The sequence below is a fragment of the Mirounga angustirostris genome, unplaced genomic scaffold (assembly GCF_029215605.1).
Source record: "Mirounga angustirostris isolate CCGP_5_RB_7025 unplaced genomic scaffold, mMirAng1.0.hap1 SCAF_7, whole genome shotgun sequence".
Lineage (NCBI taxonomy): Eukaryota > Metazoa > Chordata > Mammalia > Carnivora > Phocidae > Mirounga > Mirounga angustirostris.
The window spans coordinates 139841462-139865746 of NW_026991715.1; positions in this window are offsets into that span (position 1 = coordinate 139841462).

The window sequence follows — 24285 nt, forward strand, 5'->3', positions numbered from 1 at the left end:
AAATAAAAAATTAAATAAAAACTGAATATTGCAATACAGAAGTAGGAAAATTGAGATAAAATGGCCCAAAACATACACTCTTGTAATTTGAAATAAGCGCGCACACACACACACACACACATATCCTGGTAGTTAAATATTGATAAGACAACTACCTTAAAAAAAGTAGGAGTTTACACTATTTTTATTTTATTCTGTTATTTTTATTTTTTGAGTTTACACTATTTTTAAATTTTATTTTGAAATAATCAAGAATTTCAGAAAAATTGTAAAATTAGTATAGAAAGTTCCCATGTATCTTTCATCCAGCCTCCTCTAATAGCAACATTTTGTATAATGTAACTTTACTAAAACTAAGTAATTAACATGAATATAGTATCATAAAATAAACTGAAGACTTATTGGGATTTTCACTAGTTTTTTCACTTTTTTCACCCTTGGTTCCAGGATCCAGTACATTGCATTTACTTGTCATGTCTCCTTAGTCTCTAATTCATCAGAGTGCTCTGTCTTTCCTTATTGTTAGTGGCCTTGACACTTTTGAAGAGATCTAGTACATTATTCCGTAGAACGTTCCTCCATTTGGGTTAATCTTCTTTTTCTCAAGCTTAGGTGAAGATTATGCATTTTTGGCAAGAATACCATAGAAATATTTGTCCTTCTCAGTGCATCAATTTGGAAGTGCATGATGTTCATATTGATGGAATTAATCTTGGTCACTTAAGGTGCTGCCTGCTGGGCTTCTCTATGGTAATTATTATTTTTCCCTTTATAAGTAATAAATATCCGAATCTTCTCACAGTCTTGCCCATCAGTTTTAGCACCCTTTGGTAGAATTTGCCTGCAACAATTCCATGCTGTGTTAATGGTGATTCTTCTATTATCTTTATTTTTTTCCTACATTTATCAATTCGAGTTCTTCTGTAAGGAAGAACTGTCCCTTCTTCCTCATTTAGTTATTGAAATATATAGTTTTATCGATGTGAACTTATAAATGCTTAGTTTATTCTGTGACTTTTATCCAATATTATCATGACTTTGTTGCTTAAATTATTCTAGCTTTGGTTACTGGGAGCTGTTACAGGTTGGCTCCTATGGCCTTTCCATATTTCCCATGCCTCTTTTCTTTTCTTATTCTATTGATGATAACTGACAAATATAATTGTATATGTTTAAAGTGTACAATGTGGTAATTTGATGTACATTTATATTATGAAATGATTACCGAGATCAAGATAATTAACATATCCATCACCTCCTATAGTTAACACTATTTATTTATTTATTTATTTATTTATTTATTTATTTATTTAAGTAATTTCTTACTTTCCAGAACTACATCTTATTCCAGGCATTTACTCTGTACCAGCCCTGGAATCAATCAACCACTTCTTCAAGCAATCCCAGTTCCTTTAATTGGAGAATAGAAACAAACATCTGGGCTTTAAGTATGCTCATTGCTAATATAGTGTCATTGAATATCTGCTGAGGTCTATATACATCAATATATGTGTCTGTACCAACCAGTGCCTACACAGGCATTATCTATTATCTATCTATCTATCTATCTATCTATCTATCTATCTATCTATTTATCTAACTATCTATCTATCATCTAACCATCCATCCACCATCTAACTTTAAAAAGCATAGGCTTATAATAATACCTCTGATTCCATTCCTACACAGCGTTAATTATAGCCTTTCCCTTTCTTCACCTGTATCTGTTCTAACGGTAAGAAATCTGACCCTCAATACATATAATATATTCACTTATTTATTAGATCCTAGTATATGCAAAAAGTATTTTCAGTATTCCTATACCCATACTCCTGAGAAAAACAGATTTATGAACCCAAATATAGATTTCATGTGCAGTGCATTTTTTTCTTTAATCCTAGAGTATTCAGTCAAAATTCTGATTTCCAAAGTATTTAGGTTAGTTATTTTCTTCGCTACTCTCAGTGGTCTCATGTTTTTGTTTTTTTTCAATGTCATATATTTGTATTCCATTTTACATTCTTCCCATATCCTGGTTGATTTTTTTTTAAACTTTGCATATAGTAAAATTCACTCTTTGTGATGTTCTGTTGGTTTTAATATTCCCTCCCACTGCTCATATTTAATCAAGCCCCATTCCCACCCCTGGCATCCACTGATCTCTTTTCTGCTCCTTTAGTTTTCCTTCTCCAGAAAGTTATATAAATTGAATCAAGCAATATGTAGCTCTTGGGCCTGTTTCTTTCACATAGCAAAATGAATTTAGATGAATTCTTTGGTGAATCAATAAGTCATTTCTCTTTATTGCTGACTCAGATTTCATTGTATGGATGTACTTATAAAGTTTGTTTATCCGTTCACCAGAAAAGCATCTTGACTTTTATCCAGTTTTTATTGACTATGAATAATGTTGCTATAAACATGTGCATGTAATTTTTTATGTAAACATAAATTTTCATTTCTCTTGGGTAAATACCCATGTGTAGAATTGCTAGGTAATATGAGAATGTATGTTTAACTGTATGATGAATTACCATCTTGTTTTCCACAAAATGGCTGTGCCATTTTGTATTCCCAGCATCAATATGAGAGAAGTCCAGGTGCTCTTAACCTTCACCATCACTTCATCATTGTCAGTGTTTTTTTAATTGGACATTCTACTGAGTGTGTATTGGAATACCACTGTAGTTTTCATTTGCATTCACCCCATGGCTGATGATTTGGAACATCCTTCATATGCCTTTTTACCATCAGTACACCTTCTTTGACAAAGTTTCTTTTTAGATAGTTTGTTTATTTTGGGGTGGTTTGTTCATTTCCTTGTTGTTGCTTTTTGGTGTTCTTTATTCTGGATACAAATCTTCTGTGAGAAAGGTGATTCGTAAAGCTCAGCTATGGATTGTCTTTTCCTTCTATTGACAGTGTCTTTCACATAGTAAAGATCTTAAAATATGTATAATATGTATCAGAATACAACATATAATATTTATATCAGATCCATACTGTCTTTATTTAAAACAAAAGTACATGATGTCTAGAATATCTGGTCTAAACTTTAAGAAAAAAGAGACCCATAAAAAGACCTTTTTTTTTTTCTCTCACTTGATGGAAAGGAGTTTTTGTTTGTTTGTTTTTGTTGTTGCTGTTTTTTTTTTTTACAAAGACTGGTGAAAAGATCATATTATACTGGAAATCTTCAAGCTAGGAGACCATAATTGACGCTTATACAGCCATAAAGATCAGGTATATGGAGAGTCAGACTTACAAACAGAGGAAGTAACATTTTATTTAATCATAGTAAAACTTCTTTGTATCAAAAGGTAATGTAAGGTATAAGATACATGACTTCATGGGGAACCATTTTAACACTGACAAAAAGCAAGTGACACCTGAATAATTAGGTATATCCCCATTTTGAAAACAATATAATGATGGCCCTCTGCCATCTCATAATATCTAGTTGCACTGATATAAAGAAGGCGGAGCTGTGCATCCATAACATGAGAGCGATGAGATAGTTCTCAAATTTTCAGAGAAGTTGAAGGGGTCTCAGTACTCTGAGTAGAAATCAAAATAGCCTACATTTCTGAATTTGTAGAAGAGAATGTCTGATATTTGAAAAAGCATTTTTAGAAAAACTCCAGTAGATGGCATAAATACCCCTATTTTCAGGTGTTGAGTAGCATTCTTAATCATGAGAAGGTTGCTGTCGCTCTCCAGACAGAGGGAGGAGGCTCAGGGAATGTTCTCAGATGCTGTTCGAAAAGCTGCCATCAGCCTTGATTAGAAATAGGCCTCAGCTTTGTAAACAGAAGTGATTGGTGTAATGGGCTTGTCATTGGTGGTATCAGAGATTTTATAGGAGTGGAATTTAGAGTTCCTGGTGTTCCTTATGTATGTATGTATCCTAAACAAAATTATTTTTAAACATACATATTTTAAAGAAATAAAATCATGAATATGGCGTAGTCCCACTAAACTTATGGAAATTAATTGCTGAAGCCTTGCAAATAACCACTAATTAAGTAATCTACCTAATATGGGCAAAGAGTCCCTGTTTGACCCAAAGAGATTGTCCAGATTCATGATGCTTTCTTACATAAGATATTATAAACCAGATCACATAATTTTAGCGAGCATCATCTACTAATGTTTTCCTTAGTCATGTAGCTCCAATCACTTCACATCGTCTGAATATTCTAATTCTTTTCCAGGACTTCTCTACTGCTAGCTCTCTCTCATACCATGCTGTCTATCTACCCTAAGAAATGTTTGTAGTTGGTAGATAATAGAGTAATGACTGCCCACCATAAGGGACATCACTTCCCATGTGTTCACAAAAATACACATACACACTCATACCATTGTATCATTTCTGTGTCAGTTAGGGTGTTTTAATCACAAAGATTTGAGCAAGGAGAGGTTTATTTCTTCTATAGCAAGAAATCCAGATATAGACTCTTCTGTTGGTTCAGTGCTTAACGATGTCATCAGGGCTGGTGTTTTTTTCTATCTGTCCACTCTTTTATCTAATCTGTAAGCAGCCCCTCACGTTCACAGGTGGATGGAGCTTCTCCAGATGTGGCCTGCTGACACAGCTGAGTGTCAGAGCATGCCTCCCCTTCCAGCAATGGAGAAAATGTTCTGGAAAAGCCCTCAGGAGATGCCCCTTTACATCTCATTGTTGAAGGCTCTTTGTGGTATGTGAGAAGGCATTTGCTTCAACTAAGTTATATTTATCCGCTGCAGATGGGTTGGACCCCTATGGCACACAATCTCATAGCACGTAAACACAGCCAGAGTGTGGAAGAAGAGAGGTCAGGATGTTGGGCTGGCATCCAGAGGTGGCAACATCTATTATATTCAGGCCTAAGTCACATAGGTCCACATTAATAAGGCCTCCCTTGACCACCCAAATGCATTCCATTTCCATTCCCCTTGCTCTCATCATCATGTTCTTTCCCCACATCCTGACTTCTTTATTCCAAGAATACATTCTCTTTCAAAAATCTTTTTATTGTTTCTCTACTGTCTCCCTTCCCCTGCTATAAAGTGAGTCCCTATAGAACAGAAACACTGTCTGTTCATCACCATTTCCCCAGTGCCTGGAACAGTTCCTCATGAGCGCTAGACGTAATTATTTAAGAAATAATGAATGGATGTAAATATTAATAGAGGCATCCTGATCTTTACTAGCTCCTTTTTTCTTTTAACAGTATAGAAGAGGTTAATTAGGAAGGATGTTTTTCTCTTGGGATGTGATTCTGGCATAGAATAAAGATTCTTCAGAAACTTAACAAAACAAGGGAACATTAGAGTTGGAAGGAGGAACTTGGGAGGTTGTGGTTAGCTACAGAAAATAATATTCCTTAGGAAGATAGAGTTGGCTGGACAACAGCTGACGAAATAGGAAGATTGGACCCTCAGTGAACCTGGAAAATGATGGGGATTTGGTTTTAGTAGAAAAAGCACTTTTTCTATGTAGTTGCTTCTGGCTTTTTCACTTATTAGCTGTGCTACATTGAGCAACTTACAAGTTTTCTGTGAACTTGAGTAGCATCACGTCTAAACTATGGCTGCAGGATCTGCAGGATCTATTGGAAAGAACATGAGCATTGAGGCCAAAAATCTGAGTTGAAATGTTGATTCCAGCAACAGTGGCTTTTTTTCTTTTTTAATTTTCTTAACCTTTAACCTGGACTTCTTTGAACTTTGGTTTCTTTAAGGGCAAAGTAGATATTTAGAATACCAAATACCACAATGGGTCTGTTACAGCCGACTGTTTATGTTTGATGACGTGGATCCAATTTTTCCCAAATTTTAAGTTGATAACTTATTCATGAAACACACACACACACACACACACACGACCCAGTAGTGTGCTAAGAAACCATGCCGTCTAGGTCAATTTTTCTGAAACTAAGTAAATTATCACCACTGTATTCCTTATTAACACTTTTTATTTCTCCTATTATATTAATTAGTTACTCTTAAATATTTATCTCTGTAAGATATTGAAAGCTACAGAAAGTCAGGGGCATTGTCATTCTTGCATCTCTCTCTCTCTCTCTCTCTCTCTCAAGCATCTGCCACAAGCCATGGCAATGCGTACTCAACAACTATGTGCTGAAAGAATGAATAAACAAAATGCTTGCCATGAGGATAAGAAAATTTCTGAAAACCACTGCCTTATGATTCTATCCTACATGAAAATCATTCCACAAAAATGGATAAATCCATGACAAATACAAGAGTCCCAAGGCAAGGGATACAATACCCATTGAGAAGCAATGGATTTCTCCACAAATGAATACAGAATACCAGAAGCAAATGCCAATGGTAAAAGGGAAGAGTGGATTATGTGGACATTTTATTCTCAAAAGTTGTGATATTTGCTGAAAGAGACTGGAACTGTTACTAGGTAGGTACTAACTATTGAAGATAGATGCTCTTAAGAAATGAGTAGAGGATGAGGTGCAGTACTGACAATAAGATGGTTTACTAAGGACAGCTCTCTCAAGAATCCCCTCTGCCGTTTTCAAAAAGATCTGTTGAGCAGGTACAGATTATGTAATATTTCACCTTGGTAGGGAAGTCCACAGTTACTGCAGTTTTTATCTGGATTGAAGAAGTATATACTGTGAGCAAATTTTCTTGTCTGTAATAATATTTGCTGCTTGTCGTTGTTGTTGTTTCACCTAAACTAGCCCAGGAATTTTGAGCGGCTCTAAGACGAGAAGTTTTTATGGTCACCCCTTCATCCTCTGTGAATTGGAAAGTAAAAGGTTTCTAAACATTTTGTCTAGACTTTCTAGACAAAAATGTTTTTTTTAAATATTTTATTTATTTATTTATTTATTTATTTATTTATTTACTTATTTGAAAGAGAGAGAGCATGAGTGGGGGGAGGAGGAGCAGAGAGAGGGACAAGCAGACTCCCTCCTGACCACGGAGCCCAATGAGGGGCTCAATCCCCTAACACTGAGATCATGACCTGATCTGAAATCAAGAGTTGGAGGCTTAATTGACTGAGCCACCCAGGTGCTCCTTTTGACTGTTTTAACAAAAGAATCCATAAGACACTACTTAATAGTTAAAGAATAGTGAGACCTGAGTCTACACCAAACCTGCACTCTCCTCCAATTTCCACCACTTAGCTGGGTTACTTTGGGCAAGTCATTTCACCTTCCTACCCTTCAATTTCTTCAAAATGAATAAGTTTGGGTGGTTTCTAGGTTTCTTTTCAGTTTTAAATTCTTGATTAAGAGAAGGAAAGAAGAAAAAAGAATCCTTTGGAGATGTAGGTAACCAAAATCAGTTTAAGAAATGGTGTTGTTTATAAGAAGGAAATGGAATAGAAATAAAGTCAAAAAGAGCAGAATCTGCGTACATATGAAACCATACAAATCACATAAAAATCTTTCCCAAGACAGTAGGTTTTGTGTAGGAATACAATTCTTGGTTCAGCAAACAGTCTAGAGGGGGAAGCCTCATTGGAAGAGGACATTCTTGTAAAAAAAAAAAAAAAACTCCACTCCAAGGGTGCTTGGGTGGTTCAGTCAGTTAATGGTGAAACTCTTGATTTCAGTGAAGGTCATGATCTCAGGGTCCTGAGATTGAGTCCGATATGGACTGTGCGCTCAGTGTGGAGTCTGCTTGAGATTCTTTCTCCCTCTGCCTCTGCCCCTCCCCCACTCATGCTCATTCTCTCTAAATAAATAAAATCTTAAAAAAAAAAATCTCCACTTCAAAACTAGACAGACAGCAGGAGGAAGAAAAGGCAAGCTCTCCAGGGGGTGGGTAGCTCATGGCATGAAATGCGGATAGACTGGGAAGTTTGCAGGTGAAAAAGGTACGCTTTTTGTTTGCCTTTTCTATGAATCACAGGGGTTGACCAGTAATGTTTCATTCACATAAATGAAGAGGCATTTCTTTCAAAATCTTCCTTGAATGTCTCATCACTCGTAACAACTATTTTGTCCAGATGCCTCCAAGGTTCTGTGGAAAGCTGCAACTTCTGGGAAATGGTACAACTGCACTTCTTTTTGCCACTTCCCTGTCCCCAGGCTTGTGAGAGCAGGGTTTAATGACACCCTCTGAAGACCATGGATACAAGACTCTGCTGATTAGACATGAGTAGCAGGAAAACTTTCTGCAGCACACATGAATCATCATGAGGACTTTGAGCTGAGTCAGGAAAGTTACCAATTAATATATGTTTGAGTCCCCTGGATGGATGGGGGTGGGGCAGGAGGGAGAGTGTATATATTTTTAGGGTTATTCTCAAAAACCAGAAGACTAGACATACAGGCAGAATTTTCTTTCTTTTATTTTTCCTGGTGAAAACTAAAAGAGAATATAGGGAACACATGGATAATGTTTGTAGGTTTCATGAAACAAGATTTGATATTCTAGATCATGATATATGTCAGAGAGAGAATCTCCTGCACAGAAGTGTTTAAAAAGGAGTTTGTTGATCTGATCAAAAGGGCTTACCTCCGGGGCACCTGGGTGGCTCAGTCATTAGGTGTCTGCCTTCAGCTCAGGTCCTGATCCCAGTGTCCTGGGATTGAGCCCCGCATCGGGCTCCCTGCTCAGCGGGAAGCCTGCTTCTCCCTCTCACACTCCCCCTGCTTGTGTTCCCTCTCTATTCATCAAAATATTCAATAAGAAATTTTATGATACTGGAAATAAGATGAAAATGCAAACTGGATATTATAGTTAGATGTGGGCAGTGTAGAGGTCTCATCACTCAGAGATTTAAAAACAAACTTCAGTTCTATTGTATTTGAGCCTTTTATCAATGGCTTTAATGTTTTATTAATTACGTTCAGTCTTTAAAAGTCTTAGTAAAATGAAGCAAAATTCTCAAATGTATTTTATACCCCAGCACATAAGCTATCTATGAAATTGTTATGCTTTTGGAAAAAGAGGAAAAATGAAGGATTTAAATGAAACGGTAACAAAATTCGTAAGTTTTAATATATTTCTCATGAATACAGTATACTCTGATAAAGCACACTGTAGAAGCTCATTTATTTCTATATAATTTCTATCCTTTTCATTTCTACAACCCTGACTGAAAACACAAACATTGTTGATTTGAGGGATTTTTTCCTGATATATTGAGAGGATTTTCCCCAAAGTTTATATGTTCCCAAAGTGTATGTCTTTTAACCACTGAGTTTTTGAGGTAGAAGCAGTGGCCTCTGATTCATTGCCTTCGGTTTCCAACAGCACATTTTGTTGTATCATGATTAGGTATGAACAAGCTTTCCAAATAGGACACATCACAGTTTGGTCTCTTTGTCTCTTTTTCCAGAAAGTTTGTTGAATAAATCTCTTAGAAGAATAGACACAAGCACACTCAGAATGAGGTGACAGAACATGGTTAAGGCAGTATTGTGGGCACAGATGCAGCGAAGGATGGAGAGGGAGAAGCTTATCCTCGTTGACCAACAAGCATCAAAGACCCTCCAGACAGAGGGAGCAGGAAATGGAGAGCTAATAGGTTGTCTGCACAACATCTGCTTCAGCTCTCTCCCAACACAGGCAGCAAAGGACTTCCCTCAGGGAAAACTGGATAACCTACCCCTGCCAAATTCTCCAGACACCAAAAACCTGTTGGGGAAAGGCTAAGACTCTTGGAAGACATCATGTGAGGCCTTTGAATATGAAGCATGAGTCATTTTTATTTAGAGAATTTAAAGGTACTTCTTTGATTATTGCTCTCTCTCATTCTTTGTTCTCTATATCTTGGAATTAATATTAAGTAAACATGGTGGTTTCTGGATACATGATTGCTCTCTCTTTCTCTCTCTTTTCTCTCTCTCTTCCCACCCCCCCCTTCTCTTATATGTGTTTTATTTTGGGGGTGGTTTTATTCATTTTTTAAAATTTAGTTCTAGGCAAATTAACTTTATCATCATGATAATTAATCCTTCTCTTATATCTGTTCAGGTCTTGAGCATTTCGAGTTAGTAGTTCTAGTATTTGTTGTGATTAATGTTACAATTGTTTATTTTTAGCAACTTTTCTCATTTTAGAACTATACTAGGTAGAACTCAAGTTTCTTCTAGCTGAAGGAACAGATTTTTAAAAGGTTTTTTTTCTTATTTCTTGCAGTACCTCTTTTCATACCTTTACTTTATTACTTATTCTCCTCAAATAGTCTTTGACTCTTGATGAACTGTGAATGTGTTTATGTGAGAGTCTAAATCAGTATTGGTAAATGGGATGGGCTTCCTCACCTGCTACAGTCTTGGTGTTACCTAGTGGTCCAACCCACTGTTGGTTTCAGAGGCCTGGTTAGAGAAAGCAGACTGGCCTGTGAGACTGGTCAGGATCTCTCTAAGTTAGCAGGGATCTGGCTTTCAGTGAAGGATGTGCTCCTTGATTGTTGTTATAGGAAATTTCCTGGGGACATTCCTCTGTTTCTCTTTCTGGCTTCCATTTCTCATGTTAGAAGTAGCAGTCAACTTACTTCATTTATAAATCTGCTCTTACAGTCTTATTGATGGCAGACACTAATGCTTAGCCTCTGAGACTGGACTCTGAAACAGCCATTCTGAAATCCTTGGTCATAATCCTTCTCTCTTGCCCATGGGATATTTATTCCAGTTTTTGCTGTCTCTGCCTAAGGGTTTTCCTGTATATACATACATATCTCATATTTTCTGCAGATTACGAGTTCAGCAATTCAATTCTCTTTTTTTCTCTCCATCTTTTGGACATCTTCCCTTTTTAGGTCCCCTAATAGTATCCATAGAGGTTGTCTAGTGGCTATGGATTATCTCTTATTCTTATACTTCTTTCATTTTAGTTGGATTTTGGTAGTGAAGAAAGATGTACCCATCAGCTTTTCTGAACCTAGGTCCCAAGCCAACTCTAAAATTAACATTCAACTGTGTCTACTCTAGTGGGAAACCAAATAATGGTAGGGGAAAAAAAAAACTCACTGATGAATATGAGAATTAAGATAAATGGGCTCTTGGCTTTTGACTAGAGATTTGGACTGCATGTTGAATGGAGATCATTGGGATGAGGCAGCAGAAAACAGGAGGTGGATTAAAAAGATATTTGGAAATAATTATTTACTGGGATTCAAAAACAAAAAGAACCCATTAGGCCATACCATTGCAGTTCAACACTATAGGGCCATGGGGAACTAAAAAAAATAATAATATTGCACCAGAACATCTTCTATCATCCATATGATGAGCCCTTTCCACTTTTCCCACTTACAAATCAACTCGCATGATAGCAAAACAACAAAACAAAAAACCTCCCTCATTTTACAATTAACTGTAGATTATAGAATTTCAAAATAGAGGGATGGGTTAATGTCCTACTTTTATCTTTTAAAAATTTATTTATTTATAAGATTATTTCTTTATGAATCATGGTAACCCCAATGCTACCCTTAAATGCTCCTCTTTTCTATGCAGGATCTTGGATTCTCTATTTCATTGTTTTTCATTGTTGACCTCCTAATATTTTACTTCAGACAGCTGATCTAAACTGGACATAGATTTTTAATCTATTTTTTTATAAAACCCAAATATCTTTTATCAATCAGGATTTATATGTCTGGTATTTTTTTTCAAATGTTTGTACCTTGTTTTAGAATATCTCTGCTAGATTATTTTTATCTTGCACACTAGCTCATTTTAACTGGAATTCTCATAATAGATACATTCTGAATGTAATACCCATGACTACCTCTATTTTCAGCATTCATTCAACTTTATCTCCTCATTTTCCACCATATTGAAAACTATGCCATCATTTTTAAATGTACAATTTTATCTGTATTTTTTGTCATATTCAATATTTTTCATGCTGCTATATTACCTTCTCCATTGCTCTTGTCTCAGGCAATTGAAAGGCACTTCCCCAGGAAGCACAATAGTATCACCTAGTACAAAACAACGCCATCCTAAACCACAGGATTAACACCCTTTCAACACGTACTACTCTGCCCACTGAGCCAGTTCTCTCAGGTTATAACTTCCTGGTGACCTTAGTAGAAAAAAAGACCTTTACACTTTTATTACCTCACTCAGAGGAGTCTTATACTATTGTCTCTTTGTTCCATATTTAAACTAAAGCACAACGTCTTTTCTTTACTGGCTCACAATAGACAGAGTGGTATTGCATAAAGCATCCTGCTCTCAGACTGCACTCACAGTAATTATCTTCGCCAACAATTTCATTTTCTGTGTTTTCCCTTGTGTAATGTCTTAGCAATTGTGTGTGGTTGGTTGCTCTATCCAAATGGCTTTCAAGCTGAACACATGCCTCAAATTCACTTAAGCATTTGGGCAGCATGGGTATTATCTATTACTTAGGGTACTCTTTCAGACCATATTTCTATTAGTGAGATACTCATGCCCTCCCTAATCAGAGGGGAAAAAATGGCGTAAGGTCGCTATGTGTGTGAGTTCAAGACAAAAGCACTTGAATTCTACAAATATCTCAGTGCATCCTGAACATTTAAATCACTCAGCTTCTGCCAGTGTAATCACAGCTGTGAAAATTGAATTAAGGTCTCTCTAATTTAGGTATCCTTATTTGACTTTGATCTTCATGTATCTCTTCCTTTTCTCTCTCATTTTATTCATTTATTTATTTTTGGCAAGCATATAAGATATGTATACTTTAGTGAGATTTTTCAAAAGTGTCCTATAATTGTTATAATGTCCAAAATTATAAGATGTCAAGTGATCAGGCAGGGAAGCTGTTCCATATATAAAAATTGCCCAAAAAGATTGCCATGAAATATTCATATCTTATTACCTCTGAGCCAACAAATGAAGAAACAGGATGGTGAGGACATGTTAAAATAAAATTCCAGTTCCATGTTAAAAATGTTGTCTTTTAAACAAATATCTTGGGGAAAGGCTGAAGTAGAAGTTTTAAAGAAGCATTCATTGGTTATCCTCAGTATAAAAGAAACACAATTTCATTCTCACAAAAAGAGAAAAAATAAAAATTATATATACAGGTTGCCCTCACTATCCAAAAGTAGAACATTTCTATGAAACATTGAATTTGGCTGAAATATCATAAAGCAAAGAAGCAATTATTTGAAAAACTTTTGAGCATACCCAGGCCCCCAAAAATCACCTTTCTTAGGTTTTTCTGATACCTTAAGATGCATCTTGCTAATGGAAGTGCAAAATACATCAAGATAAAGCCCAGATGCTCACAGACCCAATTCAAAGCTATGGGGCTAGATGCTGAGCCTGAGCCTGGTGGTGGTGGGCGGGGGTTGGGGGGGGAGTGGGGAAACACTCTGCATGCTAGGTCCCGGGCTAGGTGCTCTGTGTGTGCTGCCTTTGCTAGGCTCCCTGCAAAACCAACACTGGACATAATCTTTGCTTTTTGCCTTTTTCAGTAAAAGCAAAAACCCCTTTCAGATTTCTTTCTAGGTAGTGAAAATAGGTACTAATATAGGTCCTCAGCAAAAGTCAAGTATCTTAGAGCAAACTTTCAAAAAGCAGAGGCTGTGTGTATCTAGAACCCCACCATCCAGCTTCAACCTTCAATTACATTTACACCAATCTCTCTCTCCCTCTCCCCCACCCCCTTCTTTCTCTTTGTTTCCAGCACTCTAGTTCTTACTTTGCAGAATGCTTTATATCTTCTATTTATTTCACTAAGAAGAAAATATGAAACTTCCTCATGGTATTATTCTTTTAGAGATATAGACTATTTTATTCTACTGAATGGATATTGATTTCTGTTTCTCTGTTCTGCTGCTGGATATTTGCATTTGGGGAAGAGATTTCCCTAATGACAACATTTTTAGCTGCATAGGCCTGTGCAGTAGCCCTTTCCTGATTCCTGTCATGTAGATGTGGAATGACAGTGTGAGTGAGCACAACCTCCTAGAGATGGTGGAGTGACAATCCAGATGGAACTTGAAACTATGGCAAATTTGTGGGGCAGAGTCATTATATTAGAACTCAATCTCCCAGCTCAAATATTTATGAGGAAACCCCCACCTATAAGTCAGGATGAATCAATCCAGTCCAAGGTGGACGATAGGAGGTCCCAGCTTTGTCTCTTGCTCTCATTTCTCCCGACAGCTCTGCACCACCAGGCTTTAATACTGCCAGCAATTCTCACATGGAAGCAATGACTCCCTTTTGCTTTCTGACGGCCCAAGACACTTGCCTTCAATGATTGGAGTTTCTCCCATCATCTGCCTCTTCACATCTTAAACTCACCTTTCTGACTAAAAAGGACAGACCTTTCTCTTTAAGTACCCAGCTCATCACAGAAGCTTTTCACTGGGATTCCATTTTCTCTTCTTTGATTCCATTTAATCCCCTTCCCATTCCACTGGTAATACCATTATAGTCTTGGACCCCATTTGTAGACACATTCAAATTCTTCCCAGCAGGCTTCCATGATTAGTATAAATGAGAACTTTAGCTGGATACCTGCTTAGGTGACCTCCGATGTTTTACGAAGGTTAAAGAAATCTTTTTTCCCCCCGAAAGGAGAAATTTCAGAGATGCCCTTGTATAAACAAGTCACACACCTGGATTAGAATATGTATCCTGTTAAAGGTCTATCTGGGACTGTATTTCACATATATTGCCTCATGTGCAAAAAATTAGTTTACTTCTTCCTAAGCTAAACATACCTCATGATTCTGAATTCGCAACATGATGTGAGTTAAGCAATAGAATAAATAAGTGCATTCAGATGTATCAGGTTCTCTCTGTCTAATCCTATTTGTGGGAGACATGGCTAAAATTCTCATTATTATCCATTGTCCTCTTATCCCTTAAGAAAGAGGACCCAGGAGTTAAACTCATACATCAACTGCCCATCTAGAAATCACATTTGACAACCTTTCTTGTAGCTGACAGCAAGTGAACGTAGTTAGGCTTTGAAGAAGGTTGTACAGAAGGGGCTGAACTCGGATGTGTGCGTCCCAGGCTGTCTACTTTCAGATAAGTGACACCATCCTGCAGGATAAGCCACATTCCCGTCATTGGTGAAATTTACTCTTCCCCTCCGCTAGGCCTCTGTCAGAACACTAGCTCCTTCCCTTTCCGCAGTTCACAGAGCAGTTGCCAGCATGCCCTTCCTAGGAAAAGGCTGCAACATTTTTCTCATGTCTCACTGTCATGAAATACTTAACTGTGGTCCCTGCTTTCAACATTTTACCAGAGAAAAGTAGGATTCTCTATGTGGAGACCCTTGCCTTCAAAAAGAATCCTCTCATTTTTCCTAATTTCTTTGTCCTTCCTAAGGTTTGGCCTGAGAGAATCTGAAGGACAGAGATGCAATCCTGCTCCCTCTCATTCCTCCCCTAAAACTATCTGTCCGCTCATCTTGGAACTTGTTAATAACGCGGGCAACACATGGCTGGTGGGAGCAGCGTGAAGGGCCAATAGAGGTGTCAGTACTTTAAAGTTACATATAGTCCTTCGTCTTGTTTGATCCCTATTTCCCACGAGTCCTTGACATAGCACTCCGGAATCTCATTCCCCCCCCCCCCCCCGCATTAGTCCATATGTGGGATGGTTTTGAGGAAGCAAAAATGCTTTTTTATTTCTCAAGTTGTTACAATGCTCTCACAAATGATTTCTGTGTGTCGCAGAAAGAATGCCAAGATACATTAGAAAGAAAGGAGGTGATTCGTATGTAATATTCCCACTCTACCTCCAGCCACAGCACAAAGCGGGTTATCTCACTGGGCTTTCTCGCTTTTCCTCTGTGCACGTGTTCCCTTTCCCCCACCTCCCCTTGGGGTGACCTTCCAGAGTGAACTCTCTTTGGCGTTGCAGAAATGCAGCATCAGCAGAGAGAGAGGAAGCCAGAGGTAAAAAGGCCGGCGTGAGAGGGAAAGCCGAGTGAACGAAGCTGGATCTTTTTGCCCAGTGAAGAGCCTGACAGGGAGAGCAAAAGGAAAGTAGAGAACAAGGTGGAGCTAGGAATGGCTGAAAAACCTTCAGAGCGGTAGGAACTTGGCGGCTCCTGAGCATTATATGAGCGGTATCTGAGAGGGAAACAAACAGGAGTATGAGAAGGGTTGCTGCATAGTGATTTATTTGTCTTTTAAATTCATTCTGAATGCAAGGTAAAGATTATGATTATTGTATTTTTTGGAGCTATTCAATGATTCAGATGAACACCAAAACAAGCACTGGAATCGTGTGTCTGTAACTGACACAGACTTCCATGTGGGTTTTGGATATGAAGGTACAACACTCAGCTCTACTGTCTGTGATCAAGATCACTACCTTAAACTTGCTACCCTCAAAACATAATCTAGATTCTCGCTGCTCCTTATCATCACTCCAAGCTCCCCTCCACCCTCATGCAAGTTTTATCACCTTCCAGCCGGTTTATTGCTGCGGATGGATAACTGGTCTCCTTACTCTGCATTGCTTCTGTTTTGCCTCCCGAAGTGTACTCTCTCAAGAACTGATCATCCTTTTTTTTTTTTTTTAACACATTAGCCAGAAAGTGTTATTAAACTGCACAAAACTCTACAGTAGCTTCCTATCTTACTCAGCAAAGAATCCAAACTTGTAATAATCTGCAAGACCTTGCATGATTTACACACTGACATCTCTGGCTTTTCCTCCCACACTCTGACTCTCCCACCCTCCTCTTCATCCTTACTGGAGATTTTGCTCTTTTACTGTTCCTCAAGAATGCACTAGCCTCAGGGTCTCTTGGCTTACTGTTTCTTCTGTCTGCAATTTTCACTCATTGTGCAGCCAGGGAGCCACAGATCTCATTCTCTCACTTCTTTCAATTCTCTTTTAAAATATGAAACTATCAGGGAGATCTATCCTGCCTCCCCTATTTAGAATAACAAGCCTACCTTTTTTCTGTGTTCTTGATTCTGCATATACCTAATTTATTTTTTTTTTTCTTCATAGCACTTACCACTCTCTGACATATTATGCAGGTGTTTATTTTGGTTTTGTTTTTTTTTTTTTATCACCCACAATTAAAACTTAAGCTTTATGAATTTTGTTTTCTTCTAAATCTCCTGTGCCTAAAAAGTGCCTGGCACTCAGTAAATGTTTGTTGAATGAAAATAAACAATGGTGTATTCTGAAAAAAAAAAAAAAAAAAAGGAGAGTGTAGTGAGGGAGTGACCCAGTTTGAGCCATGTAGCATTCAGAAAATATTACAAAGGCTATGAATCAATTCTGGGAAGATGGTGACAAGACCGGCATAGTTTCTGAAACTTCTTACTCCTCTAATAAAAAATAAGCAGAACCAGTAGGATAGCACGATCAACAAACCCAAACATGACACCTCCAGTAAATTTTAGTGGCAATGTATAGGTGGCTAGGGTCAAAGCAAGGCAGCTACAAGGCCCATGTGCTGTGAGTGCATGTGTATGGGGAAGCATGGAAAAGCAAAGAGGTATCTGTTGGATAAGAAAAGAAGTCTTCTTCCGCTAAACACACAGACTTCTCTTCTCTGAAATGGCTTTAAGAGATCCCAATTAACAAATGGAATGCAAAAGGATCATAGTAAATTCTGAAAGCGCGCTGGGATCCAAACACTTTTGAAACTAACAATCTGAAGCTTTCTTCCAAAACAAAGCCAGGCATTGAAGGGAAAATGATATCTATAATATCCAAAGAAACAAAAAATTACAAAGGGGAGGAAGGAAAGAAGGCAGATCTCAGAAGGAAAGAGTACACATTTTTTATTTTTTGCTCGCTTAGTGAAAACGATACAAGAGAGTTCTAAAGCAATAAAAGTGGAAAAGTTATTTTGCCCTTTCTCTCCATTCTAAAGATACAGAAAAACTTATTTCACTTAAAATACTTAATGAAAGTAATCGCAATCAAATTCTACATACAAATATGGGGCATAATAAAGTTCTTATAGGTTTCAAAAAGACAAAGTCCCCCCAAAATTGTGACTTAAATTTCAAAATGGACTAAAGGCATTAAAAAGTAATGGAAACCATGAAAGAATAACTTAATTCATATTTTTTAAAACCTCAAAATCAGGAGATTGGTCTAAAGCATGAGCTCAGAAGAGGGGACACAAAATTCAGGGAAAAAGAAAAAGAAAAGGAAAAAAAATTCAGAAAGCAAGATAAAACTAGAAAAAACACAAGAACAAAAAATATAATGGATACTGTCTTAGTTATAGAAGATGAGAAGAATCACTTCTAAAATTTAAAAATAAATGGAGAGGAATAAAGATGGATTCAAGGTAAGTAATAGATACAGAAGTTAGACAAAAGGATCATCATACATTTAATAAAAGTCCAAAAAGATAAAACCAAAGCAATGGAACAGACTCACACACACACAAAATTTATTCAATAGAATATTCATAAAATAAAAAAACCTGAACATTAAACTAAATATTTAAAAGACCAAATATATACCTAAGAAAATTCTGAAACTTAATTTTGTGAAACTACATGTTACAAAATCAATTGTAAAAATTAACTGTAGATCCAGATAAATGGAGACATGCTATGTGCAGATGGAGAAGAAGACTCAGTATTGTCAAGATGTGAATTCTTCCCAAATTGATTTATAGATTCAACACAACCCTGAACAAAATCCTAGGAAGTTCTTTTGTGAAACCCAACAAATTGATTCTAAAGTTTACATGAAAAGGCAAAAGACCCACAATAATCAAGTCAATATCAAAGGGGAAGAACAAAGTGGGAGGACTGACATACTCACCTTCAACATTTATTATAAAACCACAATGATCAAGACAATGTGGAACTGGTGGAAGAACAGATATATAGATCTATGGGATAGAGTAGAGTGTCCAGAAATAGACCCACACAAACATAGTCAACTAATCTTTGACAAAAGAGAAAGATAATTCAAAGGAGAAAAAAGTGGCTGTTCAACAAATGGTGTTGGAACAATGAACATCCAAAAAAAGAAAGAAAGAAAGAAAGAAAGAAAGAAAGAAAGAAAGAAAGAAAGAAAGAAAGAAGAAAGAAAAGAAAAAAAGAAAGAAAAGAAGGAAATAAAGAAAGAAAGAAGAAAGAAAGAAAGAAGAAAGAAAGAAAGAAAGAAAGAAAGAAAGGAAGAAAGAAAGGAAGAAAAGAAAGAAAGAAAGAAAGAAAGAAAGAAAGAAAGAAAGAAAGAAAGAAAGAAAGAAAAGAAAGAAAGAGAAAGAAAGAAAGAGAAAGAAAGAAAGAAAGAAAGAAAGAAAGAAAGAAAGAAAGAAAGAAAGAAAGAAAGAAAGAAAGAAAGAAAGAAAGAAAAAAAGGACTTGGACACAGATCTTACATGCTTCACAGAATTGAACTCAAAATAGATCACAAACCTAAATATAAAATGCAAAGCTATAAAACTCCTAGAAAATATGTAGAAGAAAATCTAGCTAACTTTGGATTTGAGGATGACTTTTCAGATACAATGCAGAAAACACAAACCACAAAGGGAAAAAAATGATCAGTTGGATTTTTTTAAAATTAAAAACTTCTACTCTGTGAATTATGTTGTTAAGAAAAAGAGAAGACAAGCCAGAGATTCAGAGAAAATCTTTGCAAAACACATATCTGTTAAAAGACTAATATACAAATATACAAAGAACAGTTAAAAAGTTAACAGTAAGAACATGAACCACCCAATTTAAAAATGGGTAAAAGATCTGAAAAGATACTTTGTTAAAGAGATATCAGATGGCAAGTAAACATATTAAAAGATGTTCAACATCATATGTCACCAGGGAATTTGCAAATTAAAGCAAGAATGAGATACCACTATACATCTATTCAAATGGCTAAAATCTCACACACCGACAACACCAAATACTGAAGAGAATATGAAGCAACAGGAACTCTCATTCATTGTAGGTAGGATTGCAAAATGGTACAGTCACTTTGGAAGACATGGATGGTTTCTTACAAAATCAGACATACTCTTACTCTGTGAAACAGAAATTGTTCTCTTTGGTTTTACCCAAAGGAGTTGAAAACTCATGTTCACACAAAAACCTGCACAATGTATGTTTGTAGCAGCTTTCCTCATAATTGCCCAAAGTTGGAAAAACCAAGATGTCCTTCAGTAGGTGAATTGATAAACTGTGGTGAATCCAAACAGTGGAATATTATTCAGTGCTAAAAAGTATTGAACTATTAAGTCATGAAAACACATGAAGGAATCTTAAATGCATACTACTATGTTAAAGAAGCCAGTTTGAAAAGACTACATGTATGATTCCTACTATATAACATTCTAGAAAAGACAAAACTATGGAGACAATAAAAAGATCAGTGGTAACCATGGGTTGGAGGGTAGAATGGATGAATAGGCGGGGCACAGTTGATTTTTACTGCAGTAAAATACTCTATGAAACTATAAATGAGGTTTATGTGGCATTAAAATTTTGTCTAAACACATAGAATGTACAACACCAAGAGTGAACTTTAATGTAAACTACGGATTTTGGATAATTATGATGTGTCAATGTAGGTTCATCAATTGTAACAAACTATGTAGTTCTCTGGCAGAGGATGTTGATGGTGACGGTGGCCATGAGTGTGTGGGAGTAAGGGATAAGTGAAAAATTTCTGTACCTTCTGCTCAATTTTTCTGTGAACCTAAAGCTGCTCTAAAAAATAGAGTCTACTGAAAGAGAAAACAAAGAAGAAAGAAAGAAAGAAGAAAGAAAAGAAAAGAAAGAAAGAAAGAGAAAGAAAGAAAGAAAGAAAGAAAGAGAAAGAAAGAAAGAAAGAAGAAAGGAAGGAAGGAAAGAAAGAAAGAAAGGAAGGAAGGAAGGAAGGAAGGAAGGAAGGAAGGAAGGAAGGAAGGAAGGAAGGAAGGAAAGAGGGGCACTTGGGTGGTTTAGTCAGTTGAGTGTCTGACACTTGATCTCAGCTCAGCTCTTGATCTCAGGGTCATGAGTTCAAACCCTGCATAGGGCATGGAGCTTAATTAAAAAAAAAAAGAAAGAAAGAAAGGAAAGAAGGAAAGCAGGAAGGAAGGAATGAAGGAAGAAAGGAAGGAAGGAAGAAAGAAAGGAAGGAGGGAAGGAAGGAAGGAAGGAAGGAAGGAAGGAAGGAAGAAAGAAAGAAAGAAAGAAAGAAAGAAAGAAAGAAAGAAAGAAAGAAAGAAAGAAAGAAAGAAAATATCAAGGAATGAAAATACATGGATGAACTTTAAATGCATATTGGTAAGTGAAAGAAGCCAGTCTGAACGAGTGCCTACTATATGATAGAAACTATTTGATATTCTAGAAAAGAAAAGCCATGGGCACAGTAAATAGGTCAGTGGAGAGGGAGGGAAGAAGGGAGGAATAGGTAGAGCCAAGAGAATTTTTAGGGCAGTAAAACTCTTCTGTATGACACTGTAATGGTGGGTACATGTCATTATACATTTGTCAATACTCACAGAGTGAAGCCTAATATAAGCTATGGACTTTAGTAGGATAATAATGTATCAATATTTGCTCATGGATTGTAGCAAATGTAATACATTAATGCAAAATATTAATAATATGGGAAATAGGGGCCAAGATGAAGGGGAAGATGGAAACTCTCTGTACGTTCCTTTGAATTTTTCTGCAAACCTAAACTGCTACAAAGATAATCTATTAATTGGGAAAAAATAAATATAAAAATTAAACTTTCCAGAAAATAAAAATCAATTGGGTATCTAGGCAAAAATGACTAATTCAGATTGCCATCAGGCTCTAATAGCAGCTCTCTATTCCAGAAAGCAATGACCTGGCACTTTTGAGATAATATAGGGAAGAAAACGTGACTAAAATATTCTGCATGTAGCCAAACTTATCTTTACTTATGAAGGTCATGAAAACAAACATGTGTGAAAGTGCAAGAACTCAGAAAATACTATTCCTAGGAGCTTTCCTGATCAATCTACCTCAAGCTTGAAATAGCCAAAATTATTGAAATGATATCCACATAAAGACTGGTGAATTATGTCTCTGGCAGTGGTATATGGATGGGTGTGCAAATGGTAGGAGCTTTTCCTTTCTGGCACAGAGGTGTATTTTATCCTTGTAATTGTTCAAAATTGCTTGTTCATGGTGTTAGAGTCAATTTCATTATTGTTTACATTCTCTATAAATATTGCATCGACTTCTTATAGTACACCCAGGGCCAACCACTACGACCAGCCCAATTTGATAAATCTCATAAATCAGACAGTCCTTTGTAGAGTTTAAAAAGAGAAAAATATAGAACATGCTCATTATCCTGGGGGTAAAACACTCCTTACTTTATGGGCTCTGCTCCCAAAAATCCAGTTCCATATTTTGAGTAGTTTACAGGAAATCCTTAAATAATGGAGGCAGGACGCCTGGGTGGCTCAGCCGTTAAGCGTCTGCCTTCGGCTCAGGTCATGATCCCAGGGTCCTCAGATCAAGCCCCGCATCGGGCTCCCTGCCTGGCGGGAAGCCTGCTTCTCCCTCTCCCACTCCCCCTGCTTGTGTTCCCTTTCTCTCTGTATCTCTCTTTGTCAAATAAATAAATAAAAATATTTTAAAAAATAAATAATGGAGGCAGAAGCATAAGCACCTTATGTTCCAAAGCCATTGCCTTCAGTACCAATTGTGTTTTTAGTAGAAGAAAACCTGCAAAAAAACAAACCTAACAAATTTAACCACTTTTGTTGGGGGAAAAGTAAGATCCTTATTCAAAACCTAAAGGGTATAAAGAAATTGCACGAGAAAAGCAAAGTTGGTGGGGGGGGTCTTTTTTTTTTTTTTTGCCTTTAGATTTCCAGAAATGCTTTTATATCTTCTAAAGAGCACTCCTACAATGAAGTAGGTACTATTTCATTCACTGTCTTCCCAGACCTGTTTCTCCACTACCCGGGATGCACAAATACACACACACACACACACACACACACACACTCACAACATTGTAGACGCTACTGAACAAGAAATCAGGCCACTCCTGTGTTTCTCTTCAAATTGATGACTCTGTACCCTTAGGCCACTAACAATCACATTGGAGTTCAGTTTTATCATTTGTAACATAAATGAGGTTTGGAATAGATGATTTCCAGCATCTCTATGTAAGCTAAGCAGAAGTAATTGTGTGGGGGAACATGGTTAACAGATGAGGTGAGGTAGTAAGATGTAATAGTAAGGAATTGCATATTGGTCACAGGATCAGTTTAAGGTATAAAATCTGGAAACACCCACTTCACATCTTTGAGCTTAGTTATAAAATAAGAACATGTTACTTTACAGAGTTGCGCAACAGGTTTGACATTTTCTTGTAAAATGCTAGATATATATTAATGTCATTAAACTAGATATATAAAAAACATTTTTAAATGTCTGAGTTACATTGGGGAATGTGCTGAACTTGGAGCTGTAAAATGCAGAAGTATGCAGAACTCTAACTTGGGAGTCTGGTTAGAGAAAAAAAACAAAACAAAACCCTCATTGGTACTGTTAAAAAATACTAATTACCTTCTTGTTTTCTCCCCTTACTTCATTACCCAAAACTGGAAAATTATTATTTTTTCCTCCAAACCAAATCTGGCTTCTTGAGGAATTGGTTTCTTCTGGGGATCATGGTCTCATCTACTCTAGTTTGTTCAAAGCCACTCCTGCAACTTCAGCAACTAAAACCAGGAGTTATTTTATTGTGGTGAACTTGAATGAACCATGCACAAATTGTAAGCAACCTTTTGTCCAGTTTTCCCCCATGTACAAAAATACAAGCATGTAATCATTTCCTATGAATCAAAAATAACTCGCAAATAGAAAACACAACTACCTCAATGTTTTGCCTCTAAGGAAACACAGAAAAACTGATAGACAAGGAATATAAGGTAGGTGAGCATAAACATGAAAGTCATGACCAACCCATTTATCTTGGTTATCAACCTTTGATCCTTGCTGCATATCAAGTTTCATATCTTCACTGAAGAGGTTGATGTACATAGTGAAGGGATGGTGTGATAAATATGAAAAAGTAAGAAAAAAGTAAGAAAATGTAAGAAAAATTAAAATTGTTAAGTGTTTCAGGAAGCCAGGTCTTACTTATTAGGGACCACCACATTGAAGTTCTTTCTGGCAGAATTACAGTTAACTAAAATCTGGCTCCAGTTCTAGTAGCTGAATGCAAGTTATATTGAATAGGCTGGCAACTGGGTTCTGTGTTAATTACCATGGAAACAAGATACAATCAATCACCAGACAAAATTAATGCCTAGTCATTGCTATATCTTTCAAACCTCATGCACAAAGACAGATTTAAGTTTGAAACATGCCTTCAATGGGATATATGTTTTCAGAGGGGATATATGAATATGTATATATGAA